The sequence below is a fragment of the Cebidichthys violaceus genome, unplaced genomic scaffold (assembly GCF_023349555.1).
Source record: "Cebidichthys violaceus isolate CVI_PGR_0920_01 unplaced genomic scaffold, fCebVio1.0.p SCAF_2, whole genome shotgun sequence".
Taxonomy (NCBI): domain Eukaryota; kingdom Metazoa; phylum Chordata; class Actinopteri; order Perciformes; family Stichaeidae; genus Cebidichthys; species Cebidichthys violaceus.
Window position 1 is genome coordinate 7,575,345 of NW_027176372.1, and position 19,338 is coordinate 7,594,682.

Here is a 19,338-nt window from a genome sequence, read left to right on the forward strand (position 1 = left end):
GCTTCACCTTCAGCCGTGGTCTTCACCTCTATCCTGTGTTTAGGGCACTAAAACCCTCTGGCCAACAGTTAAGTCTCACTACTGCTGGTGTACACATGTAGTGAGAGCCTTCCTGAGGTGTTAGGAAGGCTCTTTCCAAACAAAAAGGTTTTTATGGAATGGTCTTAGTACTTTCTGTGGAACTTGTTTACTGCCCATTGAGACAAATAAAGGGACAACTTACATTTTGTCTAGACACCTGGCTCCTAAAGGTGCTTTTGTCTTTAAGGGCCCATTGAACAATTGTCTTCTCGATAATGCTTTGTGCTTTTGCAATTCAAGAGAAAATCATACTCTACTGGGGCTTTCAGGAACCAATTAGTAGCATCTTGTTTTGTAGCCTAAATTTCCCATTTGCTGCTTGATGCCATGTGGTCGGTTGTTTGTTGCCAAAAAAAGAAAAGAAAAATGACATTGTCATTCATTTTATTTTTATTTTTTAATTTTTTTTGGAGTAATATAGTTGCCATTAGCAGAACTTCAACATTGACTGCAATGTTAACAGGTCCCCTTCAGAGTGTTTGACAGCTAATGGCACAAAGCAGCAATGTTTTGAGGGTAGGGTCCTAGTTTGTGTGTGTCTTATGCTCTTCTGGGAGTAAAGAGGTGCCTGTAAGAGTCAGTCTGTGTCGAGTAATTTTCCCCAAAACTGGTGAGCAATGCGCCAAGAAAAGGCATGAACAAAGATCAGTGCTAGTTAGTTAACATAAAACAAAGCAGGTTTGAAATTCAAAAAGTCTGATTGAGGCGGCCTCGGTAGAGGCAGTAAGTGTGGTTGCACTGAGGTCGTGGGTTGGTTGGGGGGGCATAGAATGAACCGGGCCTCCAACAATGTGTTGAGTGAAGAATGTGCTCTTATAGTGATTTAGATTGACACCTAGGAAATATGTGTTCCAAAAGAAATTTACAGTGGTGCCATTTGCTATATGTACTCTCAAAAGGCCAAACCCATCCCTATCATGGTTTTCTTTTTTGGGGCAGGCAAAATATTCTAACTATAAAATATATATTATATATGACATGTAGGTTAGCTTTTTTAATTTAGTTTTTCGTGACACAACTTGCATTACATTGCGTCACTGCATCCCAAAGTAAATGCCTTTGAGCGGACACACCTTATAAATGAAGTCTAATAATGTCATTGTAACTGCGTGTTGCTATCAGCGCTGATCTTTGTGAACTGTTTTTGTAATTAGGCTCAATCATACTTATTTGCTATGCAGCTCAGTTAGAGGTGCATTTCACTCGTTGTTGATGCTTTGAGAGTTACACGGTTTCTTTTTGTCTCATTGGTGCAGGTTTAGCGGCCGCTTAAGCCATCAGGTCCTTTTTTGAATTTGCCCCTGAATGTAAACATAACTGTGCTTTTTCACAAAGAAATCCATATTGTGTCTTCAAGCCTGCAATAACTGATGTATTGGTGAGGCAAAGTGGCAAACAAGCTCTAAACACGACACTGTTATCAACTTTTAAGTTGATTTGGCGAATTTGCAAGCAAATCCAGCAGCCATGGAGTTTTTCCTACTTTTTTTCAACTCATCACTTAGCTTTTATTTGGGGTGTGTTTGTTTCCACCTGATGAATGTAGGCTAAGTCCAATATTAACTCTCCTCTTTGCTCTTGATTTTCTACCAACTCCTGAGGGAAATCTGGGTCTTTAGCCGCTAAATGCTTCCATATGTTCACAAGCCAGTCACTAACTGTGTCTGACAGCCTGTTGATGTAGGGCAGACAGGTACAGTTTTTTTCTTTGCTGAAAACGAAGGTGATGAGAGCTTTGTGAGCAGTAAAATCAATGAGTTTGAGGTGCAGTAAAGCTCAGTAGTTGTTTGGAACTGCAACTGGGTGATAATTCTCTGTGGGTTTATCAATGTGAGGAACTCTTTCACATTTAATTAGTCTTGTGATCCTCTATTAATACAAACATATTGAAAAAAGTCACTCAATCATGTGATGCGGTTGCCTTTTGGCTACAACTTAATCTATTCCTATTGTATTATGTCTTGGTTCACAAAGCCACAATGTCAGAATTAAGTGATAAAGATGTGCTATAAATATCAAATTGTTTTTTCCCTTTTTTGGTCTCAACAATCAACAAACCAAAGGTAGAGCGGGGGAAATCATAGAAAATGATGCAGGTTTATCAGAAACTCCCTCACCTCAGTCTCCACCAGACGGACCTGACTTTGCTGCTGACTTCGACCCTCAATCAACGCTCCGGCGGGAGGTGGAGAGCTCGGCACCCGGCAACAGCTGCTCCTCTTCTGTCCAGGAGAAGAGCTTCACCTCGCTACTCCACCGGTCCTTACTGGGCGGCAGTTTTGTGCGGCCCGCTGGGACAGAAGGTATGCGTGTATGAACCAGCACCAGGACTGAGCGGGGAAGACCCGCTGCAGTAAAATAAGGCGTTTCTTAAAGGGAATCTGGTGCTCGGAAACACTACCACTTTTGTTCTCGGGGGACCGCAGATATTCGTTTTTGGCTTCTCCCAAGAACAGCAAAGGTACATACAATTCACATAACACAGCACACCATGAACAACATACACATAAACAGTATAGTATATGCTATATATTCCCTGATATATAAGTGTTCTCTGATGCAGTCATTCTGTATGGCATAGGGAATAAAAATAATCTTATGTATCCCGGCTGTCCTATGGGACTCAGACGACGGAAGAAGTTCCAACTCTGAGTGTGGTTGATGTGAGGTATCTGCAGTTTTACGTTTGGCCTTCACGTGTACAGCACTGTGAAATTAACTTTCCTTTGAAACTGTTGACCTCTGTGTTTCTAGCCACATCTTTAGGTGGATGTACATTCATTCAACACGGCCTGTACAGATTATTTTTTTGCATACAAGTATAACCCAAACAAGACAAAGAGTAATTGGATCAGTGTAAGGCCTTGAACAACTTTAACACATTGGGTTTTTTTCTCTGGCGAAATGTCATTTAAAAAATTAATGACTGAACACGTCACAGAACACGTCTGAGAACAGAATCATCCTGTTTACACCACCGCCCTGAAGTGATGTACTACTGGCATATGTTTGTCGGTTAGTGTATGATGGAAAACGAGCTCCCTGGAAATGATATGTTGTGTGTGTGTGTGTGTGTGTGTGTGTGTGTGTGTGTGTTCGTGAGTTAGAGTTCCTGGAAACTCAGCATAGATCATGTAGAAAGCTGCTCGCTCCCTGTGGATGAATGTCTTTAGTTTGCATCGAAATGCCTCATCTTCCCTCCTCGCTCCTCCGCTTTTCCATCCTTCCTAGCCTCCTCTCCAATCCCTCTCTCTTCCAGGCTCCATCCTTCCTGCCACCCTGGGTGATGGAGTGTAGGACGAGGGGATATTTAGCGAGGGACGAGAGAGTAATAGTGGACCGTTTTTCTGACAAGCCGGGGTGTCAGAGCAAAGAGGAACACAAATATAGTCGGGGAAGAAGGAGCTGAATTGTAAACAGAAACATGAGAGGTGAAAGATCGGGTACAAAGGACAAAGAGGAAAATATTGAGATTAAAGAAAAGAAAAAGATGGAAAAGGAGAGTGAGAGATACGTGTGTAATAGTGCAAACCTGAAGCTCAGCGGAGCGTGATGCTATTTTGTCAAAGTGTCCTATAAGGAGCTGGAAAACTGTCTTTGTTTTCTGCACGTATGCACACACACACACACACACACACACACACACACACAGTGAGAAACAGCAACTCATCCTGGTGCACAGCAAACCTTTGAAAGCTTAGAAGGAAATGCAATCTAAGACAACCATTGCTCACCATACAAAGATGTAATCTAAGTCAACCATTGGTCACCATACAAAGATGTAATCTAAGTCAACTATTGCTCACCATACAAAGATGCAATGTAAGACAACCATTGCTCACCGTACAAATATGTAATATAAGACAACTATTGCTTTACATACAAGGTGCAATGTAATGCAATCATTGCTCACCATTCAAATATACAATATAAGACAACCATTGCTTACCATACAAAGATGCAATGTAAAACAACCATTATTTCCATACAAAGGGGTTCTTACCATTACCCCCATGGCCAAACTTGGCCACTTCAACTGAAATCTACTAAATTGACAGTAAAGAATCCCAGTTATGCTTAAATGGGGTATGATTTCATGGAAATCATGTGACGGATGTCGGTTGAAAACATCTCCATAAATGTTACATTTATTGGGGGGCTGATGTATCAGTTTGTGCGTGACTACTTCCCGTTTTCAAAATGAGGTGTTCACAAAAGTATATATAATATATAAATAGCAATTGGATTGTATTTACAGGAAGTATAACGCTTTTCTACCTCTGCCCCTTAAAGATTAAAAAGAAAGTATGACTAGATTGAGAAGGAAATGTCTATTCTTTGATTTTGGGGTTGCTGGAAAAAATAAACAACTGACAGTGACTAAACTTTCTTTGATTGCATGACATCTGACTACATGCAGACACATAATAAAGCATTTTCTACTGTATTGCTTTAAAGTTATTTCAAAGTAAAAGTCCCACATTTTTACCTATACTTCAATTACTCTTATTGCCATATATGTATTTTGTGAACACCTTATATTGAAGTCCAGACTTAATCAGATGCTAATGTCAGATGAGTGTCGGCTTGACCGCAGCCATCTACGCATGCTGGCATTGGACGCCGTATACCTCATAAACATTACTCGATTCTGATGACATTTTGCGGCCTTCTTCTCTAACTTCCTGCCTCTCTCTTTCTCTCTCTCTCTCTCCCCCTCAGATGTTATTTGCCCAGGGAAGTTTGCGTGGAAGTGCTCTGCAGTCTGCTTTTGCCAAACTTACCCATTAAGTTGTCTTATCTATCATTTCTCTGGTAGTTCAGCTGAGGTGGTGCCTTCACTCACAGGCTATATATATTTCTGGAAGAGGTGTGTATAATATGATATGATGGGAGGCAGAGAGGGCTTGAGAGAACATGGAGACACTGAAAAAAAAATCCATCATTTTTAGATATGTCCATCATAACCAGTTAACTTTCATAGTGACTGAAGAAATGACATGAAACATGTTTGATTTTGAAAACATGATTTTAACACTCGAGACCTGAATAATGACGAGGGGAAGAAGAAGAAAGGGATGTAAGTGCAGAGGAAAGATGAGAGGAAAGAAGGGGAGAGAACTACAAAAAGAAAGGACAACATAAGAGATATAAGGAGTAGAAGGAGGAAACAGAAAGAATGAAAGACTAGATGAGAAGGAGACAATAAAGGGGATGAGGAGCATCAGAGAGAGAAATATAGCGAGGATCTCTATTTAACCTCCCGAAAAAATGATCTTCAAACAAACGTCTAGACTGAGATGGAGGAGTGGAAAAAGGGCGAGTGGCAGATTAGAGAGACGGAGTGATGGGAAAGACAGGTAGGCAGATCTGACTGTCCTTTCCACCACAATGAACAGCGCTTCTGTCTGTCAACAAAACCATTAACTGGCTTTAATGATGCTTAACAGCACACACACATACACAAATATGGAACACACAAACACGTGCACACACATACACAGCAGTAACATTCATATCAGATTCTTGGCACATCTGAGACTAATTGGATATTGATAATGCCTTCATATATTCTTTTTATTACATCATAGACATTAAATTGAGGTTTTATTACATCTCTTAGCACATTATGTGCAGTTATTATATTACGAGTTGCCTCACACCATGTGGAGGCTCTGATCAGATTCATGACAATGTTTCAAGTGGTCTTAAATGTGATCAGGGTTGCGTGTCTGAAAATGCAACACAGTTTGACTACTTAGAGATTTCAAGTGATTAAAGAAATGATGATAATAATTCACATTGCATCTCATCAGGATGAGGAGAGAATAAACATGTATGACAGTCAGTAAGAGAGTGAAGAGGACCAGGAATACAAGAGTCTCTCTATCAGACACTGACCAAGTGTTGGGAGTAAGAATGGGTTGGAAAAAGCAGGTGGATAGAAACAAACCTACTGAGTGACTGATTCTTCCAAAAGATATCCTCCTCATCCGATGATGGTGGCAGAGAGCTCTGTCTCCTGTGTGGAAGCAGTTGATGTTTCGCTACTCACTTATTCAGGTGTTTCCTTTGATCTGTTAACTTTTGACTAACTAACCCACCACCACTGCGACGAGTATGGGTCATCTTAGGTTGCATGTCCTTTAGTAGAAAACGGTATTTTACAGCATGGCTAACATTTGCAGCCCTGCTTGTAATAAAGTCTTTTTCTATAAAGTGTTGTTTTTCATCCCCTTAGTATCTCTTCCCTCCTGTCCAGACTCAGTCACTCATCCTATTTTCCAGCGAGTCAGTGAACTGGAACGACTGGAGAGAGGTACCGCTGTGCTCAATGCATCTCCCATCCAGCTTGCATCACTGTCCTCCAATCCCCCGTCTCCCCTTTCACCTCTCTTTTCTCTAAGTCACTGTCTTTCCGCCACTCTTTTTCCCTCTGTGAATCTTTGCTTCCCCGTCATCATCTCTACTGAGATGATTTTGCCTGTGTTTCTTGCCCTTTTTTTTCTCCACGTTTCCACTTTTCTCACCTCCTCGCCTTCTGTTCCCTTTTCTTTAGCTGCCTTTTTCCTTTGTGTGTGTTTGTTTAGAAATAGGCACAAACACACACAGCTTTAGTTTCCGTGTACCCTAAAAAGACAATGTGATCAAGTGTGTGTTTTTAAGGTGTGCTGAGAGACACACTTTAAAACCATTTCGATTTCTCATTGCACCGTTTGTGATACAAATAATTATGGTCAGAGAGATTTTGTTTTGTTGTCGTGAGCTCTTTCCTTGGATGATTGGCTACATTGTTGAGCTTCATTATGTTATACAGCTCAACATGCTGCACCATGCCTTGCAGGCTAAGGAAGGGGGTCTGCCTGAAACACCCGTTCATAAATCATCGACAGCTGGAATGCTGTCCTGCTCTCATTTTATGATTCTTGCTTTTAAGGATACATTATCAAATCCATGAAAAAAAATGTCCCATTAAACTGAATGCCCATTTCTCCCCACGGTTGATTATCCCAAAAACAAACATCCAGTTTTCCAAATTGTTGTTCTCCCCAATAAATTACAGACAGATTTTAACATGGGTCAAGGATGATGCTGAGGGAACATAGGGCGTAATGTGGAATGGACAAAATGTTCATGGGGGAACATAAGCTGAGAGAACATTGGGTCTGATTTGGGATGAACAAAATGTTCATGAGGGAACGCATGGCTAAGAGAACATATGGCCTAATTTGTAATGGTCAAAAAGTTAGGTGGATACACAGAGAACATACGGCTCAGAGAACATAGGGCCGAAATTAAAATGTACAAAACGCTTGTGAGGGAACATAAGCCTGGGGAGCTAAATGCTAACATCATAATGCTAACATACTCACGATGACAATGTTAACATGCTCATGTCTAGTCTATTCCAGTTTAGTTTAATGTCAACATGGCCACCATCCAAGTTTAGTGTTTTAGCATGCTACTATTTGTTAATTAGCACAGAGTACAGTTGAGGCTGATGGGTACGTCTTTAGCGTATCAGGGAATACCTGTAGGTCGAAAACCTTATCGCTGAATTAAGACTTTGACATGAATAACTTTCTTGGATCCAGAGTAACACAGAACATGGACAGACAGGGAGAAACTCCTTCCAGTTTGGTTAAAAAGTGATGCAAGGTGATCACTCTGGATCACCAGAATTAAAATTCATCCTGTGGAGCACATTAACAAAATTTCAAAGCAATTCATCAAATATACATATATATTTCAGTCCAACAGACTGACATAGAGCTACACTGCTAGCATGGCCAGTATTTAATTACCTAAAGCAGGGTCTTCAACGTTTTTCAGGCCAAGAACCCCCAAACTGATAGAGAGATGGAGCAGGGACCTCCAACTATATATATATATATATTGTATGAAGTTGTGTTTTATATTAAACTGGGCCTAGTGCAATGTATAAACATACCTTGTTATTGTGCATTCAATACTAAGCTATTCAAATAATACACAGGTTCATATATTCATGTTTTTATTTTAAACATGTGCAAGGTACAGTGAGTAGGGTGGCCGTGCCACTGCCATTTAGAAACATACCTTGTATGATAATCATGCATACAAGCTATTCAAATTGACGTTTTTATTTTAAACATTAATGTGGAAATGAAAATGAGTGATGGCCTATTAGTACCACTGCCATGTATAAACATACCTGTTATCTTGCATACAATACTGAACTATTAAAATAATGGACAGATTCATGTTTGGGAAAAAAAAATAAAAAATTGTCAACCAAAAATTTCGGACCCTCTGGAGTACCTCTCAACCCCCTGTTGAAGACCTCTGACCTAAACCTTGGTAACCATACTAGCAAACATTCTTTAACCTTATCCCTTCAACATGTTAAGACTGTTAAAGATGAATGTTTCTTGATTCCTGTAGGGAAACTGGACCGTTGCAGCAGCAAATATTAATAAGATGGAGCGGAAGGATATGAAAATCTGTATAAAAGGAAATTGTACTGAGTGAAAATGTTTTTAGCGTTATAGAAAAGTATCTCTTACCCTTTCTGTGGTGATTGCCTGCTCCTCTTCATCTGCTACTCTCTCCTTTTCTCCCCCCATTAATGGTCTGTCATAGTGCATCAGCCATAAAACAAGGCGTTAAGGAGGTCATAACCACGGCAGTGCCCTCAGCACTTCTCAGCTGATATTAACCCGATTGGAGACATATTTCAGTGGACACACAACCACGGACACACACACATACATATCAGTGTCATCTTTGCAAACATCAACTGACTGAAAATATATGAGTGTCTTGTGGGAAGGGTCTTGTGTGTGTGTTTTCTCATGAATTAATCTGTAAAGGCACACAAATCCCTTTCCTGTAGTCAACATGCTGCACAGCGTCTGACACAACTTTTTGCAGTCAACCAACGAGTGTTTGCAGACCGATTTAAGCTTTGAATAGATATGATTACTGTTATACATTCATCTCTACCTAAAGCAGTATTTAAACCGTAGTGTGTGTGTGATATTCAAAATAATTGTATAAAGGTCATGTAAATGTTATTTTGAGACACTAACAGCGGCCTGCTGGGAGATCATCCATCCACACTGACCTCCTCCCTACGCCGAATTTGTTGCTCTTTTTACTACCGTCATACTTACTGCGGCTAATAGAGGTCGCCGCCTAACAATAAATGTAAATATGAGTCAAAATAAACTGCTTGCACAAACAACCTATATGGCCGTTTGTAGTTTTTTAAAAAAACGGACACATTTTGGTGTGTGTGTGTGTGTGAAGTCGTATTAAACTAACCAGATAATCAAAAATGTATCTAATTCTTTCTTCTGCATTCCCCAATGACTGGTCCGTCTTTTGTTTCTCCTTCATATGGAATTTTGCCAATTAACACTGGCAAAGAGCCATGAAAGTATGTGGTGAATCCTGCTTTTTTTTAATAGAAACTTATAGGAAGGTCAAGCTCCATGTGTTTATGAGATTAGATTTGATGAATGGACAGCGTGAGTGTTTGACATACTGACGTTGACCTTTCACAGGCTGATGAATATCATAAATTCAAAGGGGTGAAAACATTGCATGTGAAGAATGTGTGTTGTTGTGTGTAGGTGCACAGCGCCTACACACACACACACACACACACACACACACACACACACACACACACACACACACACTCACAGAGGGATAGTTTGATTACATTCACCATTTCTCAAAAAACAGGGCCTATAAACGTACTGAATGCACTTCCTAATTCATCAAACTGTTAGAAAACATTTTCAAGGTTTTGAAACTTGAATCATTGTTTACTTCAACATATCGACTTCCTCTTCTCCTCATATTTCCACCACCACCATTTCACAATTTCTTTCATTGCATGAATTTTTGTTTTGTTTTGTTTCCATTTAATAAACATGTGCAGACTGAGCTCCAATGACCTAGAAGAAAGCAGCACTCTGGAATATAATTTTGTAAGTCTAATAACTATCAGATCGAATGGTAAAAAAAAGACACATTTCAGCACTAAGGCATCATCAGCATGTGTTTAATTTCTGTCGACATGCAACCTAAATACACAGATGCCTCCAATCAAGCAGTCAAGACTATCACCACATTTGATACAACCAGGGTATCTGCACATCTTATCAATTCTATCGATTCTACGTTTTGTTTTTATTTTTTCAAATTCAATGATTTTTAAGACCTTTTTAATACTTCTAAAAACGATAACACCATTATTGTTGGAAAATACATAGAGAAACTAGAATACAGTAAGCCATATCCTGTTGAGTTTTATTGCACTATTGACTGTAATAAAGTATGTAGGCATATGTAACAAGAGCAATCTTTTTTTTAAGAACGGAAATTATGGACCAGTTTTAATGTTGCTAGGGACTAAGCTCATCTACGGAGCCCAATTTGTATGAAGGAACCACAATCACAGGTATTAACCAGGCATTGTATTGGTTATTCCATTACAAATAAACATAAATTCATTACATTCACAAAATAAATAATAGAGTTCAGATGTCAGAGGGGAAGGAAACAAATAGATTCAGTTAATTCCTTGGAAAAGTTCATTGAGTTCATGTCCTACCACACCACTTCTGGAAAGGAGGGGGGAACTGGGTCCATGAAAAAATCCATAAGGTAGCTCGCCATCCAACACTTTAAAAGGTCGTCAGGATGATCCAGAACCCTGACACACAAAAACCTGACCGCTGACTGCTGAGGATCTTAACAGAAAAGATGAGAACACCAGGCGTTCCTTTTGGTCTAGTCACCATGCGGAGCGTTCAGCTGCGTTTAACATGCTGAATGCAGAATGGAATTCAAAGGTAAACAGGAAGTAACCTGATGTAACCCGGATATTCATCACAACGCTCAGTCCGGGATTGGCTATGTAATCTACTCCTTAACCCTGCATTACAGAAGGCTAAATTGTTTTTTTTCAAATGATCAAAACCATTGGCCTGGATTCGGCTCCATAGGACCCAGCATAAAAGGAGGAAACCTGAGGAGTCCAGTCTCTTAATTTTTGTTCTCTGCTCGTTTAAACCGACACTGTTGTTGTTAAGTTGTTAAGGTTTGTGGTTGTGGAGGACAGAAGATGAGTTGGGGTACCCTTTACCCACATAGTTAACTTTGTCTAAATACATTAGGATCATTGTATCTGTATTTGATTTTGTGAAAAAAATTTTAGAGAATCATGTAAAGCCATTTTGTTTGATTTGTTTTCTGAGGTAAGAGTGAGCCAGGCCTAGGTTTGTTTTATTGATTTATATTTGTTTGGCTTGACCACATTTGTCCCAGCCTCTCCCACATTGATTGAGAACAGTTTGAATATACCTGAGTTACACAAGTCAAGCACTGTAAAAGCACTTATCAAGACGTAACTAACATCCCGCTTTTTCTCCGCATGTCTCAATAACTCTGTTTTACCAGAATTCGAGTGCATGCCAGTGTGTGCTCACAGTATGTAATCTCCAACTCCACTTTTTTTTTAAATTTCTTTCCCCCGCAGAGTGTATCAGTGCATCGTCAACCGATTGGCTAGCCACGTCCACACTACTCTGTTTCCATTTGAAAACGCACATGTTTTGCTACGTTTACACTAAGCGTCCTCACTACGCCGGCGTTTTCAAGCACCGAAAACAGTTTGAAAACGCTCCCGAGGACGGATAAGTTTGAAAACGCCAGGGTTGGATATTCATGTGGACGGTCGAAAACGGATATGTTTGGAAACGATGACACCCACACCCGCATTCACTACTTGATTGGTTCTTAGCAGTCATGAAGTGTTCTTCCCTGATTCGTCACACCCCTATCACGTGACCGTTTCCCGGAAATCATAAACAACAACATTGATTACCGATCGACTACCAGGTTAATTTAACATAGACAACTGATTACAGGCGTTGCGGACTTGGTGTCTTTACTAGCAGATGTTGTTAAAGTCTGCATGTCTGCATAGGAAGCAGCTGTTATTGGGGTGATTAGTGAGCAGCGTGTCCAGTGGCGTTATCAGACCTACGGTGCGGCCATCTGAAGTCACGGTTAGCGGCTTTAGGGAGGGTGATGGACACAAAACGGAGGACTTCCCTGTCCTTATTAATGCTTATTTTGTTCTGCACAACTATTGTGAAGTCCGCAGATAAACTGTAAAGTAACAAAACCAGTAATTGCTCTTCATTAGGACAGAGACTTCAGCCACCAGCAGAGCTACGAGTGAGAACAGACAACAATGAAACGAGTGAGAGACGTGTGTTGATCACATTTATGGACCTATAATCTAGTAAACTTGTATGTGTAAGTGTTGATTTTAAAGTAAATTTGATGTGTGAGAGAGAGAGATAGAGCAAGACCCGCAGCGTTGTAAATAAGTCTGAAAAATTGTACTTCTAAAACTTTCCACAAAATGTGTCTGTTTGAGTTCAGAGGAAGATTTTAGAGAAGATCTTATGTATCAAACACAGCCTTTCATTATTAAAGACTACTTTATTACTCTGTCGTATTTTTTTTAACCAAGCAACCAATCTGCTTCCTATTTACACCACCATACCATTCACATGCCCAGTGTACGTGAATAGTCACGTGATATTCGTTTTCAGGCGTTTTAGTCTGGATGGAGATCATTTGTGGACATGGCTTCAGGCAGACTCTGGTCAGTGATTGGCTGTACTTCCCTTGGAAATATGAAGCAAGACAAGGTCGCATCTGTAGTTCGAAATTATTTCCTCATACTGCAACTAGGTCAGTCTCTACAACAAGCATGGAAGTGATCCAACAACATTTGAATACATCAGACAGAAGGTTCGGGAAATAGGCAGACTTTTGTTGAGCTTGAAAAACCAAAAATTCTATATTTTGTTTTGATGTTACTGTAAAACCAAACAATTTTTACAAAGTCATTGAGGCAGTCAAAGACGTTGCTGGTTACGATGAATAAAAACACTCCTATCGCACACCAAGTCTTGCCCTGAAATTCAAACATTCGCTTCAGAAGATTGGTGACATTATCGTCTGCAGGGCTATTGCAGCAGAGGATGAAGACATGATTAGCATCAGAGCGATTCACAAAACTATGCACAAAGTATGGACAGAACTTATCTCCCGCACTGCTCTTTCTACTTTGAGCAAATCGAAGTTCAACAAACCCATCTACCATACCATTCACACAGGATGTGCAGCTTTTCCACCACTATCTGGAAAAGAAATCAGCTGATGCTGTTGAAGACCTGACAAAGCGTGAGTCTCCACAGATATATACAGAACTTGCCAGAGTGACACCTACTTAAATAATTGTCTTCAACAGATGTCGTGCAGGAGAAGTCTCAACAATGACACTTGTGTCTTTCAACAAAAGAGACCAGACTGAGCTCCTTGAGGACATAGCTGTTGGCCTCTTCCCCTTTGAGCACTTCAGCAGGGTAGAAATGTTGGGCAAAAGAGGGAGAAAAGTTGCTGGTTGTTAAACCCTGAGTGCATCAACACTTCTTGCTGACAAAAGAAATGCATGTAATGTACACAGGGACAACCCCTTCCTATTTGGAAGGCCAAGGTACCCCTCCACTAGCTTATAGGGGACAGGACTGCATCAGGATTTTTGCAAGTCATTGTGGTGCAAAGAGTCCTGAATATCTCAAGTCTACACATCTTCGCAAGCATGTTGCAATATTGTCCCAGATTCTGAACCTCAAGAATAATGAGCTGGACCAACTAGCCACTGGGCCATGACATTCAGGTCCACAGAGACTTGTATTGGCTGCCAGAGGCAACTATAGAAATGGTTAAAATCTCAAAGCTTCTACTGGCAATAGAGAAAGGATCTTGTTTATATTTTATATACTTTGAGTGTATTATGTTACAGCCTTAAGCAGGAGTTGTGTAAAATGTATTTACAGAATACTCTTAATTGCATCCCCGTTTCCCTCACTTGCGTCCGTTTCTTGTGTCTTAGTCCCTCCCACCAGGGATGCATGGAGAGACGCAAGGAAACCATGCAAGGAGAGAGGAAACGAGGAAATAATTTTTAAGAGCTATGAGACGTCCTTTCCTCTGAAGCGTCACATGAAGCGACGGCTGTTTCTGATGCACAGCCGGAGCTGCTGACAGCGCACACAGGAGAAGTTTCCCTTAAAGGCTTTCTGCCAGAAAGGGTGTTATTTCAGCTCAAAGCAGGTTTGTAGCTCTAACCCGTGGAGACTTCTAGCAGAAATCGCTGAATAACTGACCGCTGCATTCACACACAAACAATAGCCCCCACCACCTGCCAACACAATTACTTTGATTAGATTTCCATAATTTATTGCAGACCAAAATATAGTGTATAGATGAAGAGTTAATTAGCACAAACAGAAAAAAGCCATCCTTAAAATGAACAAAGCAACACCAGTTTGAATCATATTGCCATATTATTAATAAAGTAATATTAAATAAATAATAAAGAAAACAATTTTTTATTTCTAAAACAAAAGTGACCTTATATCAACTGGCCAAGAGGAGATTAAATTAATATTTCCTGGATTGCAGACAATAAACTCTTTAGGAAAAGCAATAATAACAGATATGCATTCATGCTAGTTAACCCTTCAAATGTAATACAGTTCACTCACTGCCATTCAGCAGCTGAATGTAGGACATCATTAGGTGTGTTGATAAACCAGCTGTAACTCATGAAGTTAATGAAAGAAGAAGGTACCAGTGCATGATTTATTTGAGGGTATTGTCCCATCTGAACTGGCATTGTGTTTGAGTTTTCTGATCTCTAAGAAGTACTTCAGTCTTGAATGTCTTAAAACGCTAATCCTCAAATTTCCTTACAAGTGGAGTGACAAAATAAATCGATCTCACACCATACCACAGAGCTATTCAAGTAAGAAGACAATAAGTGGTAACGCTCATGAAAATTGGAACTTAATACGATTGATTCCATTTCTAGTAGGAGACTTGATACCAGAGGGTGAGCTTGCTTGGCAAGTGATATTGGACCTGAAGGAAATTGTACAATTAGTTGTGGCACCAGTTCACTCTGATGAGACAATTGCCTATCTTGACGTCAAAGTGTCTGAGTACAGACAGAGACTACTTGAGCTTAACCCAAGCGTAAAGCTTTTACCTAAACACCACTATCTTGAGCATTACCCGCATTTGATTAGGTGCTTTGGGCCTCTCGTAGGAGTATGGACGATAAGATTTGAAGCTAATAATAGCTTTTTCAAACAAGTTGCCCGACGCCCAAATAATTTCAGGAATATTGCACTCTCACTGGCAGCCAAACACCAGCAATTGATCAGTTATCACATGCATTCATCCAGTCTCAGTACATCAGATTTGGAAGTTACAAATGTCTCCACAGTACAGGTCGATGTTCTAAATAAGGAAGTTCTGTTGGCTCTAAGGCAGAGGTATCCAGATATCAGTCAAGTTCATCTTGCAAAAAAAGTCACCAATAGAGGAATTAATTGCAGAAATGGAATGCTAGTTGCATGTGGTTCAACTGCTGGAATGCCAGAATTTGCAGAGATTCTACAAATGTGCATAAGAGATAAGTTGAGTTTCATTGTTTGTTTATTTTGTGCTTGGTATAGAGATAATTTTAGAGCCTTTGAGTTGACTTCGTCACCAGGTAGAGAGGTTGCCCTGGTTCAGCTTGAGGAGTTGACTGATTGCTATCCACTTGTGGCCTACACAGTTGGATCCAAGCGTATGGTAACCCTGAAGAGAGACATCATCATCAAAGGTTTGACTTAGATATGTTACATAAGTATTGAGTAGCTTCAACACTTCTGAGTTTTTGTTGTGAAGGCTCTCCAAAAGTAGACATGGTTTTGCAAGGCACTGTGTATGTGAATATACAATCTGTTGATTTTAATTTTGTGTTCCATAAAAGAAAAATTCAAATGTTTATATTTTGTACTGCTGAGCCGACACGTCACCATGTCAGTTGGTCAGTCTTTTATCAGGCCCAGAATGGCAAATCTCAAAATGTATTTGGTGCATCGCCATTAAATTTAGTGACAATATTCATGTCGCTGAGATAAATCTATGTGACCATGTGACCTTTCCTTTAGCACCACCAACAGGCCAATTTGGCCCTTCTCTATTTTATAACACTTATTGGTGATGAGAACATAACAATCATGTTAACTTTTTATGTGTTAACATGACTAATACCTGTCTTCTTTGTGTTTGTGTCTGCACTCTAGCTTGACAAAGCAGGATGGCAGGACCAGTTAGCTTCAGAGTCCTTTTTGAAGGTGAAGACGAGGCAAGGAAAAACATTATTCAATCAGGGATGCTGACATCTGTGGATGAATTGGCTTTTGAAATTAAGACTTTCTTTGGAATGATGGAGCAGTTCAGGATTCAGTACAAAGATATAGACTTTGGGAATGAATTCATGAACCGCTTGTCGATTTCAGACATTCAAGATCAAAGTACTTTGAAAGTGGTGTACTTATTTTGTGAGGCTACCAGCTCTGTAATCTCCTCATCACCACCCTACTCCAAAGATATGTGCTCCACAGTCCCAGTGAGTCCCTCCAATATGTCTACCAACTCCACATCGCAAGAACCAAATGATTCAGTATCCATTGACTCCCATAGCAGCAATGATACCATCATATTGTCATCTCCTGAGTCCCTGTCTTTGGCCTGAAGCCTTTGTTGTGCCACGCTTTTTATATTGTGCCGAGATGCTTCTCCAGAAGGGAAATGATGATTTCAGTGCGAATGGAGCTCTCCTATCTCTTACCCCGAAAGTCAGATCTGATGTTCTTGAAGGCCTTGCAGAAGAAATTATCAAGTACACAGCATATCCAAGAGACGATCAATTTGAAGAAGTAGCTGAGGCCTTGGTAAAGACCCACCCATGTTTGCCTGAGAAAGGAACTCGCACTGGATATTGTGGATGGAAACACTACATTAAGATCAAGATGATGAACTTCCGCACCAGGCTTGGCCGGGCTGGACACCCAGAAGTCATTGTTGCAAACATAAAGAAGCCCCGCAAGGCAGAGGTTAATTTCTGTCCAAGCCATCCAAGAGGTGAAACCACAGAAAGTCTAGAGGTGGAAAGGGTTGCTCTATTGCTTGAGGTAAAAAAAAAGAATAATGAGGCAGTGATCAAGGAAAAGATGCAGTGTACCTTCTCGTACAGATGACAAGAAGTTCTTCAGTAGCCAATAGTTACATAGGTCCGAAACAGATGGCCAGCACTGTTTCAAGTTGGTGAAGTAAGTGTAGTAACTCATTTGTTTCAAATGTAGATGCAAATCTTGCTGCAAATTGCATTCAGGATAAACTAATGACAAGATGTTTAATACTGTCTTTTCTCCTCTCTTTCAGGTCAACTTGGAGTTCAGGCATATAACAACTGTCCCTCTGATGTAAAAATTCATTGGACAACTGGACAGATACACCGATGACCTGTTGAAGGTTTTCCATGCCAAAGGTGGATCTGCAGGAAAGAAAATCCACACTATAGTGGCACTGACATCTCAAGAGAATGGATACACATTTAAAATTTTAAATGTTTAGATTTCACAAATTTGACAAAACATTGGTTTTATTAATAAAAAGTACATACACTTGATGTATTTTAAGGAATTACAGTTTATTGAATAAACCTGATATAATATGAAGCAAAGTGGATTTATTTATTTTAAATTAATTAACTTATTTATTGTGCATTCAGAACACATTGGGTTTATTAGTATTTGTAACGGATCCCCGTATATGAAAAGGCGTGAAACTTACTGCTGGTGAAATTTCTCCTTTATTGTTTTCTTTCAGTCACCACCGTAAGAGCTTTGGCCTCATACGGGTCCATTAAACTATAATACTTTTAGCGGTATCGACGTACATCCGCGTAACAAGATCTGTAGCCATACCGTGAAGCTCACAATCCAACATCATACCAGTATGCGCTTCCTTTTAACCTTTTCAAAATAAAGGTACCTCAAAATAAAAGTCTGATCCATCCATTACAGAAAAAGTAGCACAAAACGTCTATACACTCTTCCAACAACACAGTATCATCTAGGCAACAAGACAAATACAAAAACAATCAACCCAAAACAACAAACCTTCCATGGGGTTATTTACACTCCCATCAAATTATAGTGTTTTACAAAATGGAAACCTTAAAACACACAATTTCCACTTACAGAATAACCCTTCAAATGTGTAGGCTATACTACACAGGAAACAATATCACATTTCTTAACTGCATAGTGCTTAAACAGCTTCTAGCAATAAAACTAATTTCTGGACAGGGCGCTCCAAAGCAGGCCTGCTGGTGTGCTCTCCTTTGTGGTTCAGTTCCTTTTCTCCAAACAAGATTTTGGCCCGTCTCACAAGTCCATCTTTGCCTTGAATGACTTCTGAGACTGTCCCAAGTCTCCATTTGCTTCGTGGTAAAGTGTCCTCAGCATCCAGTACTATATCACAGACCTGCAGGTTCCTTTTAGTGCTATGCCAGCACCGTCTTGTTGTGATGTTATGGAGGTACTCTTTTTTCCATCTACTCCAAAACTGTTCTGTCAAGTACTGCACCTGACGCCACCTCTTTCGACCATAAAGATCCTCTCTTTCAAATTTACCAGGTGGTGGCAAGGCTGTGGTGGATTTCATTGTGATCAGGTGGTTAGGAGTAAGTGGCTCCAAACCATTGGGGCTGTTCAAAACATCAACTGTGAGTGGATGGTTGTTCACAATAGCCATGGTTTCATAAAAGAAGGTGCGCAATGACATATCATTAAGCCCACCAGGGGAGAGTAGCAGAGTGGCGTTGAGAACACTTCTGACAGTTCTTATTTGTCGTTCCCAGACCCCCCCTGAATGGCTGGCATGAGGTGCATTCATTACAAAGTCACACTGCTTTTCTGTGAGAAATATATTCAGTCTATTCATGTCCAATTCTTGCAGTGCGGCATTCAGTTCATTTTTTGCACCCATGAAGTTAGTGCCTTGGTCACATTTAATTTGTCGCACAGCACCTCTTAAAGCAATAAAGCATCTCAGTCCATGAATGAATGTGTCTGTGGACAAGTCCTCTAACATTTCAATATGAATGGCTCTAGAGCAGAAGCAGGTAAAGAGCAACCCATACCGTTTTTCTTGTTTTCTCCCTTGTTTTGTCCAAAAAGGACCAAAACAGTCCATCCCACAGTAAGTGAACGGTGGGGTGGGTTCTGTTCGTTCAACAGGCAGGTCACTCATCCTTTGGCTTTCAACTGGCCTTCT

At 40.2% G+C, this 19,338-nt stretch overlaps 1 protein-coding gene across 1 annotated transcript in view; it reads right to left on the bottom strand.

The window, feature by feature from the left end:
* The window catches only part of LOC137875813 (uncharacterized), a 135,523-nt gene that overhangs the window by 103,638 nt on the left and 12,547 nt on the right, over positions 1-19,338 (bottom strand).